Raw genomic sequence first — 20,700 nt, 5'->3', positions numbered from 1 at the left:
CTTCTTCTCCATCCTGCTTCAGTTGTTTTTCATCCATAAGAAACCGTCCCGCGGATTCCAATAGAGTATTCATAGAAATAAATAAAGGACAAAACGCTTCATTGAAATCAATAGAAAAGCGTGGGAAAATGTTTAAATATACATATTAAAAATATAACTATAATTTTTTAAATTTTTAAAAAATATTGTAAACATTAAACTATATTTTATTGATTTACTAATTACTAATAAAACCTTCTACAAAGAATAATTATATTTTAAAATAAAATATTTTAAACACAATGTTATTATATATTTTTAAATAAATACCTGAGTATTAATACTTCATTTTTTAATCTCCTTTACTTTATAATATATTTATATATATTATTATATCTTTCAAAAAATAATTTAAAAACAATGATATTATATATTTTTTTTAAAATACCTGAGTATTAATACTTCATTTTTAAAAATTATTTTTCATTAAATACCAGAATATTAATACTTCATTTTATAATCACTAATTATTATAATTAATTTTATATATATAATTAATATTACCAATTAAAACATAAATATTAATACTTAATATTTAAAAGAAATATAATTGTATAATTTTTTAGTAAGTAAATTATTAATTTTTTATTACTATGAATATGTAAATAACTTAGTCAATCTTTGTAATATTTATATCTTAATATATTTAATAACAAACAAATTAATATTACTTAATATATAAAAATTTTTAAATTTTAAATAAAATAAAATATTATTATTAGAACATTAATTAAAAATACTAAATAAATAATTTTTAATACAAATAATATATAAATAACTGTCGTTAATTATAATATATATATATATATATATTTATCTTAATACCAAAAAAAACAAAATTATTAATTAAAATAATTAATAATTGTTATTTTTAAAAAATAAAATAAAAAGCACTGAGCACATAAACACATAATAAATAATAAAAAATAATTAATATTATTAATATTACACACATAATAAATAAAATAAAAAATTATTATTATTAAGCAATTAAAATATTATAATACAACCAAATGTTATAAAAAAAATTATTAAACAAATAAAACAAAAATATATTAATAATAATTTAAATACGATGTAAAAACATGCGTTGTAATAGCACTTGCGTTGTAACACCATGCGTTGTAAAAACATGCGTTGTAATAGAAATTACGTTGTAATACCTGCGTTGTAATAGCACTGCGTTGTAATACTTGCGTTGTAATGGATGTTCCCCCCTCCACTCTCATGTCTCAGATGCTGGCATGGTAATTAGTGGTCAGATCCAGGGACAGGTCCTGCCAGTGTGTCAGGCTCTATCGCTCAAGTGTCAGTCACTAGAGGTGTGGCTGTGTCTCACACTCCTGTATCTGGTCCTGGCAGTGTGTCAGGGTCCATCACTCATGTGTCAGTCACTAGAGCTGTGGCTGTGTCTCACACTCCTGTATCCGGTCCTGCCAGTGTGTCAGGGTCTATCGCTCATGTGTCAGTCACTAGAGCTGTGGCTATTTCTCACACTCCTGTATCAGGTCCTGGCAGTGTATCAGGGTCTATCCTTCGCTCATGTGTCAGTCACTAGAGCTGTGGCTGTTTCCCACACTCCTGTAACAGGTCCTGCCAGTGTGTCAGGGTCTATCGCTCATGTGCCACTGTGTCCGAAGCTACGTGGTCCCACAGTCCACCTGATTGTGTGCTGTGAGGTGCAGTTCCCATTACTCAAATCTCATTGTACTTGATGTCTGGACAGTTCATTGTAACCACCCTTACAATATTCTTGTCCATGGGACTGCCCGTATGACACACCTCCTTGTGCTGCCTCAGATGGACCTGCTCTGTTCTGTGACATTGACTGTTGATGCACTTTGCCCCTCTCATGTGCTGCCTCAGATGGACCTGCTCTGTTCTGTGCCATGGACTGTTGATGCACTTTGCCCCTCTCATGTGCTGCCTCAGATTGACCTTCTCTGTTCTGTGCCATGGACTGTTGATGCACTTTGCCCCTCTCATGTGCTGCCTCAGATGGACCTGCTCTGTTCTGTGCCATGGACTGTGGATGCACTTTGCCCCTCTTATATGCTGCCTCAGATGTACCTGCTCTGTTCTGGCCACTGGCCCTGTTTAGGTTAGGATGCAATGTGCCCCTTTCATGTGCTGCCTCAGATAGACCTGCTCTGTTCTGGCCACTGACCCTGTTTGAGTTATGATGCAATCTGCCCCTCTCATGTGCTGCGTCAGATGCACCTGATCTGTTCTGGCCACTGGCCTTGTTTGAGTTATGATGCAATGTGCCCCTCACCTGTGCTGCCTCAGATGTACCTGCTCTGTTCTGGCCACTGGCCCTGTTTGAGTTATGATGCAATGTGCCACTGACTTGTGCTGCCTCAGATGGACCTGCTCTGTTCTGTGCCATGGACTGTTGATGCACTTTGCCCCTCTCATGTGCTGCCTCAGATGGACCTGCTCTGTTCTGGCCACTGGCCCCGTTTGAGTTATGATGCAATGTGCCCCTCACTTGTGCTGCCTCAGATGGACCTGCTCTGTTCTGGCCACTGGCCCCGTTTGAGTTATGATGCAATGTGCCCCTCACATGTGCTGCCTCAGATGTACCTGCTCTGTTCTGGCCACTGGCCCCATTTTAGTTATGATGCAATGTCCCCTTCACTTGTGCTGCCCCAGATGTACCTGCTCTGTTCTGTACACTGGCCCTGTTTGAGGTATGATGCAATGTGCCCCTCTCTTGTGCTGCCTCAGATGGACCTGCTCTGTTCTGGCCACTGGCCCTGTTTGATTTATGATGCAATGTACCCCTCACTTGTGCTGCCTCAGATGTACCTGCTCTGTTCTGGCCACTGGCCCTGTTTGAGTTATGATGCAATGTGCCACTGACTTGTGCTGCCTCAGATGGACCTGCTCTGTTCTGTGCCATGGACTGTTGATGCACTTTGCCCCTCTCATGTGCTGCCTCAGATGGACCTGCTCTGTTCTGGCCACTGGCTCTGTGGTAACTGGGCTGCTTCTTGTCCCTTGGTTGTGCAGCTTCTCATGGACATGCTCTGCATTCGTTCATTGCCCTGACTGGAACTGTGCTGCTTCTTGCCCCTTGGTTGTGCAGCTTCTCATGGACATGCTCTGCATTCTTTCATTGCCCTGCCTGGAACTGTGCTGCTTCTTGCCCCTTGGTTGTGCAGCTTCTCATGGACATGCTCTGCACTCTCTCATTGCCCTGCCTGGAACTGTGCTGCGTCTTGCCCCTTGGTTGTGCAGCTTCTCAGGGACATGCTCTGCACTCTCTCATTGCCCTGCCTGGAACTGTGCTGCTTCTTGCCCCTTGGTTGTGCAGCATCTCATATACATGTTCTGCAATGTGTACTGGCCTCCGGGCTGGCTCCTGGGTACATCATAGTGCTATAAACAACAAAGAAACCTAGGGGTCTCGAAACGAGGAATTGTCTCAAACTGTCATCAATCGTGTTGAGTACATTGATGACTAACAACTAGTTTACATGAGTGGGACAAAAACAACAAATACAATGTCTGCAGTGATTTGTGAGTAGAACTCAAAAGGTATTCATAGGATTCTCATAAAAATCTTGTGATGATCAATGTTATCATTTGGTCATCCTACCAAGGCAATGAAGTCTCTTGATCATTGAGACCATATTCTTGCCTTGTACCATAGTAGGGTCACTGATCACAAACACTTTTTGACCAAGTGATATCAAAATAGATGGGTTAAAGTGCAGTGCAAAAAATAATAAAGCGGTGAATGTTAAAAAAGGATAGAGGACAAGAGAAATAAGTTTATTAAGGATCTGGCCACTTCCTAATTATAAACGAGAACAGCGCAAGAAAGCAGTGTTAAACAAATGAATGCATAGGGGCCAACATGTTTCAGCCTAAACGGGAAAGACCCAAGGCTTTCTTCTTTGCCTCTGTTCTAAACGTTGCTACTGCAAAGTGATTATGTCACACAAAAGCACTAAGGTGTCAAAAGGTATAATAAAGTGAAGCATCAAAAAAGGATACGGTAATTCAGTAACATATCCTCCGTGTCAGTAGATGATAAAATGCATCTGGAATAACACAACATAAAACAAACATAGTATTCGAAAAAAAGCATGTCCCGCTTAAGCTCCTCCTACTAGTGAGAAAGATAGTCTGTGATAACACTCACCCAGCACGACCAGGGATTTTCCTCACCTCACCTGGACTCATACTCAGGAATAATGAGGCCACGCTCTAAAAAGTAAGGATACAGGTGCATAATGCAGGTAGGTGAAAAAACCTTTCTCCCACTCCTCTCTACATTGATATGAGCACTTCTACTGTCATCCCTAACAATAATGTTCAATAGCTATTCAAATACCCTCTAATTACCAAGTGCTCACACCTCACACAAGGTCTCTCAAAAAGTAAATTTTTAGAGTGTGGCCTCATTATTCCTGAGTATGAGTCCAGGTGAGGTGAGGAAAAATCCCCGGTCGTGCTGGGTGAGTGTTATCACAGACTATCTTTCTCACACAGTTTTTGCCTCAAAATGCTCAGGGAAAGTGCTGGATGGTGGTGGGGCAAATTTACTATTCCTACTCTGACAGGTGTTTGTCTCAGGAAAAGAGTTGGATGGTGGTGGAGGCAAATTTACTTGTCATACACCGACAGGTGTTTGCCTCAGATAAAGTGTTGGATGGTTTTGGGGCAAATTTACTATTTCTACTCCTACAGGTGTATGCCTCAGGGAAAGTGTTGGATGGTGGAGGGCCACATTTACACATTTACTATTCCAACTCCAACAGGTGCTTGCTTCAGGGAAAGTGTTGGTTGGTGGTGGGGGCAAATTTACTATTCCTACTCCAACAGGTGTTTGCCTCCGGAAAAGTGCTGGGTGGCAGTGGGGACATATGTACTACTCCTTCACCGAAAGGTGTTTGTCTCTGGGAAGGTGCTGGATGGTGGTGGGGGCAAATTTACTATTCCTACTCCAACAGGTGGTACCTCAGGGAAAGTGCTGGGTGATGGGGGGGAAAATGTACTATTCCTACTCCGACAGGTGCTTGCCTTAGGTAAAGTGTTGGATGGTGTTGGTGGCAAATTTACTATTCCTACACCGACATATGCTTCCCTCAGAGAAAGTGCTGGATGGTGTTGGAGGCAAATTTAATAAACATAAATTAAAAATTAATATTTAAAAAGCAATGTTCACATTTTCATTGCTGTTCTTTTTCAAGCATGCAATAAAACAGTGTTTTTTTTACAATTCTCCATAGATAAAATCATATTACCCCACAAGTGTGGAGGAACACATCCTTAATCACCAAAAACAAATCAAGCCCATCAACACATAAGAAGCCAAACTATACAAGGTAAAAATGATCCAAAACCATAACTAATAATCTTTTTTTGCAGGTTTCAAGTTAAGAAACTTTTCTATGGAAAAAGTAACATTGCATTAACAATTAGAGCATCAAAAAAATAATATGACTTTGTTTCAAGTAAATAATGACTAAACTTTTTCTTTGCAGGCAATTTGCAAAGGTAGATGTTTGATAGTAAAAAACTAAGAACATTTCTGCACTATTCTTGGAACCAAAGAAGCCAAAGAGCAAAGCACTACAGAAAGACCAATTGAAAGAAAAAATCAGAGAAACACTGCTTCAACTCCAGGACTTTCTGGCCACACAACAGAAAAACCTAATAAAGGTAACCTGTTTCATTCTGTCAATTCTCTCCAAAATAAGCTTTTTTCATCAAAGGTATGAAGCCAGTAAACAATGAAAAACCAACATTTCTAAGCCCAGGTAATTAAATCCTGGTTCAATTTTGTAAAAGAAATCTGTAAAATAATTAATGTACACTAATTTTACACAGATCATGGAAAATTAACACAGATCATGGAAAATTAGCACAGATCATGGCCTAAAGCAGGGCTGTTTCTTGCTCAGCTGCTCTTCAACTTATATACAGCGGACTTGGGTAGTGCTCTGCACTGAGCCCCTTTAGCGACGCCAAGAATTGCAAGAACCAAGATCCAGCACATTATAATGCTAAAAACAAGCTGTTTGCAAATCCAACAAAATCCAAGATAGTAATCTTTGGACCTCACCCGAAAAAGAAATGGATGAAATGGAGCTTTGGCCCATTAACACTGCATAGTTCAAAAACATATAACTATCTTGGAATTTGGTTCAGCAAAACTGGGCGCTCACAGGTCCACGGCCACAAGCTTAAGCAAAAAGGAAAAATGGTCACCTTTGCCATCTGCAAACTTCATGCCGTTTTAGAAAGGCAACAACTACGGCTATTCAGCGAGTCCTGAGGGCAAAATTATTACCGTCCCTTAATTATGCGATACAGGCATTTCCAGGCAACTTTGAGCAGGATCTTGAAAAGATCCACTGCACAGCTTATAACATTTTTTTTAGTCTTCCAGTATGCACTAGGAATATTTTAATTCGGCTGGAATTTAACCTCAATCGACAATCCCTGGAAGAACTGGCGAGCTTGGCAAAATACTTTTACCTAACAATTGTGGGCCCAGAAAACTCATTGAAGAGTGTTATAAACAAAATTTTCCAACAATCGGGCAACCCGTGGTCTATTGGCCTTGCCTCAGCCAAATATCTGCTAAACTTAGCCATTGAGAATTGGGATCCTAACATAATCAAGTACACCACAATTAAAACATCAATAAAAAAGCAAGTAGTATCATACTCTTGTATACTGGACATCGAAGCTCTGTCAGCCAGTGGCTTTCATGAGACCCACAGCTCCCTTTATACATCACATGGCCTTAAACCACATCTTACACAGCCGGTGGGGAGGCAAGCCCTACATAGGATACTATCAGCCAGACTACACTCGCTCCCCCTAAAATACCTGTATCCCTCCTCGAAAGTAAAGCCAGCCATTTCGGAGTGTCGCCTCTGCTACTATAAGCGGAAATCGCTGGCCCACATCTTGCTATGTTGCCCTGCCTTGCTGCCAGCTCGCTGTTACTTTCTAAGGCCCATTTTTCTTCAACTAGGGACACGGACAGCAAATGAGGCCGTTCAACAGTTATTTTTGCTGGACACAGTGAAGCATATGGCCAATTTTCCTTGGCATTACCCGGGACCTATTTGGCGGAGGGTCCGGCACAGTCTGGCATGCATTGACTCTTTGCTTTGCTGCATTAAAAGAAACTATATTAACTGCATTAAAAAATTTTTTTGCCTTTTATGAATTGAAGATATATCATTCTATTTTAACTAATTCTTTCATACTGATTGTCTTTTTGTATTGCTTTTTATTAATCACACAAATAAAGTCATTGCCACTAATTTTACACTTGCAGGAAAAATATTTTTTAAAGCAATTATACACAAACTCACTAAAACAATGTTTTCTCTTTTTCTTCTTTCTACAGAGAATGGCAACAAGAATCCAAACCAAATACGTGAAAGCAAGCAGGGAAAATAGACTGTTAAGTTACAGTGGCTATGTTTATTGTAAGGAGGGACTAACTGAGCTCAGGTGTCATTGGAGGTGTGCACATTATTACTAATCCCATTGAACAGGCAGAGCGGTTACTCTTGGTGACACTGTTGAAAGTCCACTGGGCATAACCACTCTGCAATTGAGCTAGAGGTAAGAGAAAAAAGAAATGGAATGAAAGACCTGGTATCCACCTCCAATGAACTCTGTGGCTCAGTTCCACAGCCCCAACCTTCGCTGAATTATACAGCATAAAAAACAGGCAAGTAACCCCCTACCTGTAGCACCCCAAACCTTCTCTGATATTAACATTCCTCCTGAGCTTACTGTGACTGTTAGTAATGAAACATTTCTTTTGCATGACAACAAAAACCCTCTTAAAAGAATTCTAATCTTTAGCACACCCCATGATCTTGTTAAGTTAGAGACTAGTGATATTTGGATGATGGATGGACGTTTAAATCCACAGCCCACCCATTCACCTAAATGTACACTATTTATGACTACAATTATCATACAGTAGTGCCCTTAGTGTACAGTTTACTCCCTGATAAACAAAACTTCAACATACACAGACTTTTTGTCAGTGATAAAAGCTAAGGCCGTGAACAAAAGTCCTAGAAAAGTGTTAATTGACTTTGAATTACCTATGATTAACACAATAACCAAAAGGTACACGGATACCGAAATTCAAGGATGTTTTTTTTCACTTTTCACAGGCATATTGGAGAAAAATTAAAAAACATCCTTAGTTGAGGATTACATATCAGACATTAAATTGCAATTTGAATTGAAGCAACTAACACAACTTTGCTTTGTTCCTCCTGATAGTGTAGATGAATTCTACACATCTATTTCTGAATCTGACTATTTTTCTGCAAACGAGGGCAAATTGGCACCCCTTTAAAATTACTTTGAAAATACATGGTTTGGCCATCTGAGCAGGTCAGGTCGCAGGAGGAAGCTACGTTTCCATATGAAGTGGTGGAACTGCTATATGACATGCTTAGAGGGAGGAGCAAAAACAAATAATGGCATAGAGGGATGGCCCAACTCCTTCAACAAATCAATAGTTAAACCACATTCTCACTTCAAAACTTTTTGGGAAATTTTATAGAAGGAGCAAAATTTCCAAGAAATGAGAATTGTGCAGTCATTGACTGGTAGTCTGAGCCCACGAATTTCAAAAAGAACAAAAGAAATGTGCGAGCGACTTGTGGGTGCAATTCAACAATTTTCGTTGATGGTGGCTTCAGACTACCTACACAATATTTCACATATCCTACATTTCTAATTTACACCAACCCCTAAACCACCTTACTTGCCTGTTTTGAATATGAATCTCCCTAATTCAATTGCCATTTTGTTTTCAAATGTACAGTTTTAAATTAAAAGTCGGGTTCCTTACCTTCAGTTGTCTTCTTTTTTCAACTCTTGGATTTGAGAACAATCCCACATTTCACCAAGAGGCTTGTGCAGTGCATTAATCCATAGTAAGTAATCCATAATCCCTGATGCAAACCAAATCCTGATTCAAACAAACCAAAATGAACTCAGTTCAGCAAAGCCAATTTATGTAGCTAAAAAGGAGCTGAAAACTGTACTGTGCTTACCTACAAAAAAAGCATCCAGAAAAATACAAGATTTTTGCAAAATTCAGACATTCATCACTGCAATCCACTCTCAACTGAAATCCTGCAAAATCCCCCAAATAATAAAAGATTTTTGGCAAAATCGCATGGAGAAGTCCATCGTTGCAATCCTCTCTTGACCCAAATCCAGCTTAAATTAAAAAAACATGTATCAAAAATAGAAATTGTCCGAAATAGTAAATCGGCGATCCATGCATCTGTGTCCATGTCCCTTCCTTCATCCATGAGAATGCAATACCTTAATTTTAAAATACATTGCATCAAAAATGTTTACAAAATATTGCTTTCATGACATGTTGGATTAAAAGAAAAGGTAGTCATTCTTTAAAAATTAATCTCCTAAACAAAAATTGTTACAAACGCAATCTACCCAACGTGGGCCTACAACTGCCACCTGCACAGGAAGACATTTTGGTGTTAAAACATACAAAACTATCAAAAAACAACTGCGCTAGGTCTTACTACATCCTTCCTCTCTCCTTACAAAAAACTCTGCCACCCTTAAACTATTTAAAAAAAATGTTTTGCCTTACCTGTATGCACTCTTTATTGATTCCAAACCTGACCATGACGTTCCTCACACTGGTGAATTTACGTACACGCTGCAACGTCAACTCTTTTTGAAAAAGGAAAAAAAGGAACATTTCTCTCATTCATTCTAATGGAAAACTATGGGAAAACCTACAAAAAATTTAAAAAAATATATGTTACAATACAGTTAAAATACATGTTTATTTAAAAAAAATTACATTTAATAGAGTTGTTTAAAATAATTTGTTTGCAGTTTTTTAAAACTTTCTTTTAGTTTTTTTAATGTAATTCAGTTTTTTACAATACTTTTAATGTGTCCATTATTGGTTTGTAGTATATTATCATATTTATTAGTAATTGCAACTTTTTTACATTTTGGTATGTCTATGTTTGCAAACTTATTTTGCACATATGCATTTTTTTTAACTAAATTAATATTTTTTTTTTAGGATTGTTAATTCCCTTAAAGTAAATTTTAAATTACTATACATTTTTGTACAGTGTGTTTTAATTTACACATGGAAGTTAAATCACTACTCCACCAAAAAACTCTATTACCTCCCCCAACCCACCCCAATTGATGGGTGCAAAACTCTTTTTTTACTCTCTTTTTTTGCATTTTCTAATTTAATTCTACAAATAGTAGTATTATTTATGAATTAACACCCGCACCCAAAACCCATGTTTCCCTAGCTTCCCATCTCAGTCTATGGATGTCAATCCCTTTTATTTATTTAAATATTATATCTCAATTTTACAAATAAATAATTGTTAATGTAAGTTAAAATTGATAGTCATGTATTAAAATTAATACCCGAGTGTTAACACACTCCCCACCCAATGCCCATGTATCCCATCCCAGCAGATAGGTGCCAAACCCTTTTAAATTATTTTTTAGATTTGTTTTATTTTTAAAATGGCTTACTGCTAGAATAATAAATACTTAATACTCAAGTATTAAAATGAATAACTGAGTATTAATACACTCCCACACCCAAAACCCCTTTTTTCCAAGCATCCCATCCCTGGGGATAAGTGAAAAACACTTTTAATTAACATCATCAATACAAATATTCTCATTGTAAATAAAGCTCTTAGTTTAAAAACTAGAACATGGAATAAAGTCCAAGGGGCGGAACTTGAGAAGGCTTTAAACATCTTTCCTCCCATGCGGGTCATAAATAACAATGATGCAGCTATCCAGTTTAATAAATGGATTGCTACCGCGGTTATCCAGGTGGTACCTTAAAGAATTACCAAAGTAAAAAGATTTCGGGTGACGTTGCCATGGTATGGACCAGAGCTTAAAAGATTAAAAGCTATGTGTAGGAGAGTTGAGTGCATTTGGAGGGCGGACTACAGCACAGAACATAAGGCTGCATACAACATAGCGCTCCAATTTTATAAAGAGCCTATTATAAAAGCTAAGAAATACATACTACACTGCAAGAATTGAGGCGGCTAGAAAGTCCTCTAAGGAGCTTTTGTAAAACCGCCCGAGTGCTATTTCAACCTCAACAGGTCAGTTTATATAAACCAGACCAAGCCTTTTGCAATAAAATGGTAAATTTTTTTCAGACAAATTATCAACTAAACTATTATGATCTGCAAAACAATTTGAAGTCAACGGAAAATGACCCTGGCATAGGGGGTCATTAGTATGGCGGGCAGACCGTAAATGCCCATATGGCGGTGGCGATCTGCCCACCACTTTCCACCGCCCGCCTGCCATTCCTCCCCACCATATTACAATGGCAAAGGGGACCCCGGCGGACAGAAAGACCGTCTGCCGGTTTTCCAGCAGTAGGATATGTGACCGGGCAGAAAAGGGCTACAATATGGTGGTCCATATTAGGATGCCCAGCGGTGCAGGGCTTTCCATGGCGGGGACTCTGCCATGGAAAGTCAGGTGGAGTTTACTTTTGGGGGCCCATTGCAGGACCCCAGGGGTTGGGAGGGGTGGGAGATGCACTTGGGGGGTACCCCCTCCATTTGCATGCACCACGTTGTGCATGCAAATGCACAACATGAATATTGTGCATTGCGGCGGGTGCTTCTGACAGCACCGCCCACCACAATGCATTATACCTGGCGGTCGCATCCTATTTTGCACGGCAGGAGTGCCGCACCCCTGGCAGGCGGTCCCGTATACCGTTTCGGTGGGGGGTGGACTTTGTCCACCCGCCATCGTAATTATCCCCTTAGTACTGGAGGAAATCGTGCCTCAGTGCCAATTAACTAGCTTTAGCACCTTTACCACAAAAGAGGTGAATACAATTTTACTCCCTACTAAATCTGGATCCAGGAAGAACCCATGTCCACCAATGGTCTTGCACCTGGCTTCCGGGATGATCAGTTCATATCCAACCCCTCTCTTAAACCAAGTGCTTGAGTCTGAGATATACCCATTGGTTCAGAAAACAGCCCGCATAAGACCAATTTTGAAAAAACCTACTCTAGATCCTACGAAGTGAAGAATTATTGACCCATCTCCTGTCTGCCAGGTGAGGTAATATAAATTTTATGGTCAAGTTGTGTTCCCTAGCGAGTACCCCACCGACTCCATGTACGAGTTAAAGTGCATGTAACTTCCCTCCTGTGTCAGCTATGAAGACGCAAATACATTTGCGTCTAACGTTAACATGTCCTCTTTCAGACCCACCATGAATGGGTCAAATGGTCCGTTCCTAAGTATGCTATGCCAACGTCTTTTTGTAGTGTACTCCTACGTTTTTCAGCCCTGGCTGAAGTAGGCCCTGAATCTCTGCCACCGAGCCTCTTTTCTGGCTTCTGACTCCGAGAAATCTCTGCCCAGGCAGCCCCCGTACCCGTGAACTCTAACTTACTTCTAGCGCGGCCCTCCGTGCTCAGCTCAGCCCGCTGCCTGCCAAGATTGACTATAACCTTCGAGTTATCTGTTTCCCTCCCCGAAAATACATTCCTTCCTGCTAGCTTCAGTAAACATCCTTCCTCAGCTGCAGGGCTAAAGGGCCGACCTGTCTCTGCGCAAGTAATTCATAGCTTCGTTGCCATGCTTCCATGGAAGGCCCCATGCCCCCACGCTTCTCATACAGACACTCAGGCGCTTATACACGCACTCACAGCAAGTATAGAATAGCTTCTGCTCTAGAGACCTTTCTGCCCAGATAGCTTAGTTCCTAAATATCAGATATCAGATATGATAGAAGCACAAGTTGATCTGACATGCCAGACTTCTGTCTCTTTCCGTCAGTGTAAATGTCAAGTCCCCTGCACCCCTCCAATTACACGTCATCCAGCTGCGCACGCATCCAAGCTTCTGATTTCTGCTGACATTGCCACATTTTCTGTTAGTGCCACCCCTTTGTGATACCTATCAGTGACGTTTCCAGAACACACCTCTAGTTCACGCCTCTTGATTACGCACATGTACCACGTGTATACTGTTATCTTGTCTTCTCCCAGCTGTTACGCCTTCTATACTGTTTCCAATGATGCAAAATAAGTATATAAGCTATGTACTGTTAATAAAATGTAGCGCTCTATCCCTTCTGACACCCTGTGTGGTGGTCAGAACATGATATCTTGGCCATGACCATTCCTTTTTAAGGAATAAAACCCCTTAGAACTCTCACACCACGGACTCTGTCTTTTTTCATCCGATCTGAGTTATTATTGATTAAGTACTTACCTGCATAGAAATTAAGAGAGTAAATTAATTATTTACGTCATTTTGGCGCCCGAATAGGGACCCCTCCCCCACCTCACGCGCCGGTTGGCGCATTGCAAGCTCTGTCCCCTGCCATCAGTTAGAAGGAACATACGCGTACCGGCAGGATTTCCTGCATCTCCCTCTGACCCACGGAGGGGACGAAGACTGCGATCAGTGCCCAGACGAGGCGGTGAGGAGTGCGGAGGATCCCGACCAGAGCCTAGCCGAAAGAAGCAAGGTCCGAGGTGTCAAGAGGCCCACCAGGTTTCCGAGGTTTTCCGAAAATTCCCGAAGTTTTCCGAAGTTTTCCGAAGTTTTCCGAAGTATCGAGTCGAGTCCAGTCGAGTTTTCCGAGGCCTTCTGTTTCCGTGCTTCCCGGTGAGTACCATCGCTGGGTCGTATCTAGACGGGTTTGGGTACGCAAGTCCGGTCTGCACTGTTTTTAGGCAGTGTATCTGTACTGTTTAGCAGTATATCTAGTATTCCGAATTTCTGAATTTTTGCACTGTTACAACAGTGTATCTGTACTGTTTAGCAGTACATCTAGTATAGTGGGGTAGTCATCTATGTTTTAAATGTTTTTGTGATTAATGTCGTGGTATGAATGTGATTGTTTTCCTTGTGCATTATTGTGTTTTCTTGTATAAATAGTTACATTCAGAATTAAGTATCAAGGATCGAGCATCTCAGTATCAAGTAGGCACAATGCCGTTTTTCAACAAGTTAAAGCAGATAGGAACTAGGAAAGGGATGTTAGAGGAAGAAATTCCGATCCCCCCTAGGGACACTCCAGGTAATTTCATGTATAACAAACATGGCATAGACGCCATATTGTATCTAGAGTTATGGACCGATTATACCAAGCACCTAGAGGAAAGATACCGATGGCCAGTTAGCGGAACATGGGATGCCGAGTGCATCATAAAGGTAGAAGAAGCATTACGGAAAAAGAAAGCCAGACAATCTCAGAAAGACGCCATAGAATTTTGGCGTAAGGAATCACATAAGCGTGCTGAAAGAGCACTCCGTAGAGAAGACAGACTTAAAGAATCAGAAAAGGCCCAAGAAAACGAATTAGTTATTGAAGGAATTCGAGTAAAATCAGAACAAATAGATCGCATCCGAAATAGCCAAGTGAACAACATGTATCTTTTGGCCGAGGGTACACCTGACGCCATCTCAGAAATACCAAAAAATTTGCCGTCACCATTAGTTCCAACTAAAGTAATGCATAAGACTACTAAAGACATATTCCTAAATTCATACTTAGACGATGTAGCACCAGCTTACACCAATCTGCCAGTTCGTGCCCTGCCTATTGACAGGGACGGGGGTGGCACTCCACCCCCAGGTCACGTTCCGCCGGTACCGCAACAGACCTCCCCCGTTCCGCCAGCCCCGCCACTTCCCGTACTCAAAACTGACCTACCGAAACCACGTTTGCCTGATCCACCTAAACGACAAGTTCAAGTCCAGATACAGACTCCACAGGGAGGTAATGTACAAGCGTCCGCTTCAGGAGGTGCGACCGCGGGTCCTCAGACCCCGCCACCAACTCACAGATTAAATCTCAGAGATATGCAGAGTCCTCTCACGTACAGGTCTCCCCACTCCTCTAATTCATCCCGCCTTGACGCATTAAAAGAAAACATGTCAGTTTGCAGATATGATCCAGTACCCGGAAAGGACGATTTAATGATATTGGCATCATTACGGTTAAGATCCGCTACTGATAGCTTGTTATGCTATGCAGGAATGAAGGAGCGTCTAGACAGAATATATGAGTTCGTTCAGACAGGAAAGGACTCTGACAGTATTAAGGATGCCATGGAGAAACAGAAAGTTGGCATGCAAGCGCTGATACTACGATTTTTCATAAATTGTCTAATAAGAGAACGAGACAGGCCCGGAACAGATCAGAGTGAATTAGACGCATTGAACAAGTGGGGTCAAAATATAGCTGATGGAAGACATGACAGACAGAATTGCATAGACTCTATGTACAAGAAGATTAGGAAAGCAGTGATAGCAGTACACCAGAAAGAGAAAGAAAAGGCTTCCTCCGAGGAGGAAGAAGTACAGGAAGAATCCGAAAGAAATGTAGGAACAATAGCATATGTAGGTAAGGGAACTTACCTTAGGAAGGGTATCCGTCCGGAGAGCAAGAGAGTTTTCTTCTCTGCCTTAACAAATCCGAATTCTTCTGAGCATCAGTTCCAGGAAACTGATAAAAGGCTTCGAGATCGAGTTGGGTACCATGTACTCAATTCTATGGATGAACAAGAACTAGCCCGATCAGCTGTATCATGGGCCGAAAATGCAGACATATATAATGATGACACAGTAGCGCAGACATTTCTGAACCTCTCCCCCAACGAACAGAAATTAGCAGGTGTATACATGATTCAGCACCTTCTCATTAAATACAGAAAACATTATTCCGATCCAGGTCCCTTACATGAAACACTAGAAGCACTACTGATGGATAGATGGAGAGGTCTAAGCACTAAATTAATTCAAATAATTCTAGAACAACGACACAGATATGATACCTTTGTAAGCTCTGAATATGTTCCCGCCCCACCTCCAGAAAGGAAAATGTACCATATGCAATGCGGGGGTGGTATTGAAAGTCAGAACCCCTTACGAGAAGTGCACCCCGTTATGGGTGAGGATAAAACTTTGAAACGCGTATATGTTCACACGCCTCTGACTAAATTAGAACTGTTAGAAATGAAGAAACTAGTACCATGCCATGATAAAGACCCTGCAGGTTTCCATAGAGAGCTTAAAGACATGTTATTAATGGGGGGCTACACATATGATGATATCATGAAAATGTTGAAAGTATTATTGCCTACGGGTATATTCGAGAAATTAAAGGAAAAGGAATGGGAGGTGGGAGACACAAAAATTGCCTGGGCAGAAATAGAGGAAGAAGAAAAGAAACGGGTCCCAGGGTTAGGCCTTGGGGACAAAACTAAAGCATTACCAGGTTTGATAGTACAGGTCCTGCCCAGATTATTGACAACTAGAAAGGAGGATTGGGATGCAATCTCGTCCTGTAAACAGAAACATGATGAAGATACTAGTGACTTCTATTCAAGATTCGAGAAATGTTTTATTATTAATAGTGGCCTCCAGCCAAGTAGCGAGTCGTACCCACATCTTTTTGTATCAAAGTTAGTCGAGAATTCCCTACCGTTAGTTAAAAATCGAGTGTACAAGGTCGAGAGTACATGGCAAGCAAATACGCCATCCCAGATGTTACAAATGTTACAATATCATCAGAACAGAATTAGAGAAGAACAAGATCAGGAACAAAAACGCATGAAAGACACAAAGATGAAAATGTTAGTAGCTCAGACAGTCCCATCCGACGGTCACAGAAAGGGTACGACCCAGGCAAGTCATACTGCCGCTCCCGTTAAAGGGACATGCAATTATTGCAAGCAGCCAGGTCACTACGTACATGAATGCCCAGTTCTGAAACATAACATAGCGACAGGTAAAACTAAAGAAAGACCGCATCCGCCTAGACAAGACCATAACCAGCATCAGTCTACACAGAATACACTGCCTATGCATGCTTCCTCGACTCCAGCACAGACCGTAGCAGTACCACAGCCACAGCCCATTGCCGCAACTCAGCAAGTTTCACAGCAGATGTATCAGTATGCCCAGTCCGCTTACCCCGAATATTCCCGATATACATGAAACAGCCTAGAGAGGGAAGGTGGCTTGCCTCTTATTGAGATTCCTGTAGATCAAGAAGGTCCTTATGTACACAGTCAAGTATTGGGAAAAGACAGAAAGTTTTTAATTGACACAGGGGCAAGTCGCACTACAATAAGTCATGATGAAGTTCCAGGGGCACCCCTCTCAGGCTCACAGAATGTTTCCCTGGGTTTTTCAGGACAGCCTATTGTAAATGAAGTATCCGAACCAGTCCCCCTGGCTGTGGGTCCATTATCACGCGTTACAGACCTGTTACTCACGAAATCATGTCCAGAAAATCTGTTAGGAATTAAAACATTGAAGGCTCTAGGAGCTATAATATGCTGTTCCCCGGAGGGAGTTAGACTCTTTCTGCGGGATTTCAAGGGTCATTATGTTTTGCGTGAGTTTGATGTCAGATTAAAAAATGTACCTGATTACTTGTGGGCAAAAGGCCCAACTGATGTAGGCTGTATGCACATTACACCATACCGCGTTACACTCAAGGCAGGTGTTGTATTACCCAGAATCAGACAATATAAGTTACCACCCGATGCTGTAGTGGCTTTACTGAAAATCATTGAAGAGCTCATTGCCCAAGGAGTGGTCGTCGAGACCGACTCCAATATCTGTAATTCACCCATCATTCCGATTCTTAAACGTACTGATCCCAATGCACCGCCAGTATATCGGCTGGTGATTGATCTCCGAGAATTGAATAAATGCATTATTCCACAGTATCCTGTGGTCCCCGATATCTCCTCTCTATTGACTGCTATTGATTCAGAAGCAACGTTCTTTACTGTAATTGATCTCAAGAACGCCTTCTTCAGCGTGCCCATTGATCCAGAGAGCCAATATCTCTTCGGATTCAGTTTAAATGGACGCAGTTTCAAATTTTCGCGCGCACCTCAAGGATTCACAGAAAGCCCCAGCATCTATAGTCAAGCACTGAAAAGACAACTAGATTGTATTCAAATGCCAGTTAACACCGCTTTACTGCAATACGTCGATGATCTGCTGATCACCGCACGAAGTGAGCCCGAATGTGAAAAAGCATCACTGACAGTTCTACACTTTCTGGCCGACAAGGGACACAAGGTGTCTCCTTCGAAGCTACAATTCTGTGTTCAGCAAGTTGTGTACTTGGGTCACTTGCTGTCCAAAGTGGGGAGACAGCTCACTCCCGATCGCATTCAGTTAATTGCAAATATGCCACAACCCCAGACACAAAAGGAAGTGCGGGCCTTCATAGGCCTCACCTCGTACTGCAGACAATGGATTCCCCAGTATGCATTTCTAGCAAAGCCACTCATCCAGTTAACGACACAGGAGGCAGCGACTTCGACTGCCCTCCCTTGGACTCAGGAACACACACAAGCTTTTGAAGACTTAAAGAAAGCCTTATGCCAAGCACCAGTTTTAGCGACACCATGTTACAGCAAACCGTTTACACTTTTTGTTACAGAACGTGATGGTACAGCGTTGTCTGTCCTCACTCAAGATCAAGCAGGTTCACATAAGCCTTGTGCTTATTTTTCTAGTACATTGGATTCAGTAGCCCAAGCACTCCCTGCGTGCTTAAAGTCAGTAGCAGCAACAGCGTTATCAATAAGACAAAGCGATTCAATTGTTTTAGGCCATCAGTTAACAGTTCAAGTACCACATTCTGTAGAGGTTTTGTTAAACAGAACCCAGACTCAACACTTGACTATAGCACGACTGACAGGTTATGAATTAACACTATTCCAGCCACACATAGAAATCAGACGCTGCAGTATCCTGAACCCCGCAACACTATTACCAACAGTTATGACAGATCCAGCCCCACATGATTGTATAGAAATCATTAATGCAGTAACAAAGCCTAGACGAGATTTAACAGATGTTCCATTGACAAATCCAGACCTGACACTTTATGTGGACGGTTCATGCATGAGAACAAGTACAGGAGAATTAGTGGCCGCGTATGCCGTGACCACTGAAACTGAAGTTAAAGAAACACATCGTATTGACACACTGTCTGCTCAAGCAGCAGAACTTATCGCTCTGACCCGAGCTTGTATTCTAGCCAAGAACAGAAATGTTAACATATACACTGATTCCCGTTATGCCTTCGGAGTTGTACACGACTTCGGAGCCCTCTGGCAAGAACGAGGTTTCCTGACCTCTCACGGGGCCAAGATTCAACACGGTCCCCTCATTCAAGCACTGTTAGAAGCAATACATTTGCCCTCGGGCATATCAGTCATGAAGTGTAAGGCACATACTAAAGTTACAGATTCTGTTTCCCAGGGTAACGACCTGGCAGACCAGACAGCAAAACATACAGCACTGACTCACATCCAGATTACTGATGTGACAAAGACAATGGTACCGATAAAGTGTATGACAGTTAGAGATCCCGCCCTAGACGTAATTGACATTCAGACACATGCTACTCCAGATGAAATAAAGAAATGGACTGAACTAGGAGGGATTCAGACAGATCAAGGTTGGGTGACGAAGGGAAAATCTATATGGTTTCTCCCTGACTCAATGGTTCAAGTCATGATAAATACAGCACATAGCCCGGCACATCTAGGAGAGAAGGCGATGTTAGACAGTTTACAGAATCTCTGGTACAACAAACACTTACGAGCAGCAGCAAAACAGAAAGTGCGTACTTGCATGATCTGTTGTCAGTTCAATCCAGGTAAAAGCGTCCCTGTAGAGCAAGGAGGATTTCATCCTCCCGATCACCCTTTTGAAGTCCTCCAGATGGATTATATCCAGATGAACAGTTGTCGAGGTTTTAAATATGTCCTTGTAATTGTTTGTGCTCTGTCCCGCTGGACCGAAGCATACCCAGTCCCAGACTACACTGCTCCGACCACTGCCAGACAGTTGGTTCGTGAATTCTTCCCACGGTACGGTTTGCCCCGTGTCGTGTATTCAGATAACGGACAGCCGTTCTCGTCCGAGTTGATGAAACAGGTTTCCCTTTTGCTAGGATATCAGTGGAGGTTCCACTGTGTCCGACACCCCGAAGCAGCAGGCCTTGTAGAAAGGCATAATCAGACACTAAAAATCCGCCTTGCCAAGATCTGTCAGGAAAAAGGGGTCGACTGGATAGTCGCCCTGCCCGTGGCACTATTCTACATGAGAATGGTCGCCCACTCAAGATCAGGGCTATCCCCGTACGAAGTGGTCTTTGGCAGACCACCGAATATGTGGGGGACGCCCATTCCGAAGAAAATAACTGATGTTGATTGCAATATGTTGACAGATTACCTTGCCTCCTTGATGTCTGCACTCCAATCATGTCGTTCACAGGTTGCCGCAGCCTTCCCTGACAACACCGATGTAAAGGCGCATGAGGTCCGTCCTGGGGACCTGGTACTCGTCCGGAATTTCGACCGGAAAAGTCCGCTGGAGCCCCGTTGGAAGTCTCCGAAGACCGTCCTCCTTACAACCAGGACCGCCGTGAAGATAGAGGGGAGAAAGGGGTGGGTCCATACGAGTCACATCAAACTTTGCAATGAACTAAAAAACGGACTAAAACAGGACTCTGACTCGTCCACCCCCACCAAAGACTGTATTGAGGAAAAAGACTTTACCGTTACCGAACGAGAAAAGACT

General features: G+C 41.6%; 1 pseudogene; it reads right to left on the bottom strand.

The window, feature by feature from the left end:
* Positions 1-1,741: 1,741 nt before the first annotated feature.
* The window catches only part of LOC147697235 (uncharacterized), a 137,263-nt pseudogene continuing 118,304 nt past the window's right edge, over positions 1,742-20,700 (bottom strand).

The sequence above is a fragment of the Lissotriton vulgaris genome, chromosome 8 (assembly GCF_964263255.1).
Source record: "Lissotriton vulgaris chromosome 8, aLisVul1.2, whole genome shotgun sequence".
NCBI lineage: Eukaryota > Metazoa > Chordata > Amphibia > Caudata > Salamandridae > Lissotriton > Lissotriton vulgaris.
This window is presented reverse-complemented; position numbering and strand designations above follow the sequence as displayed.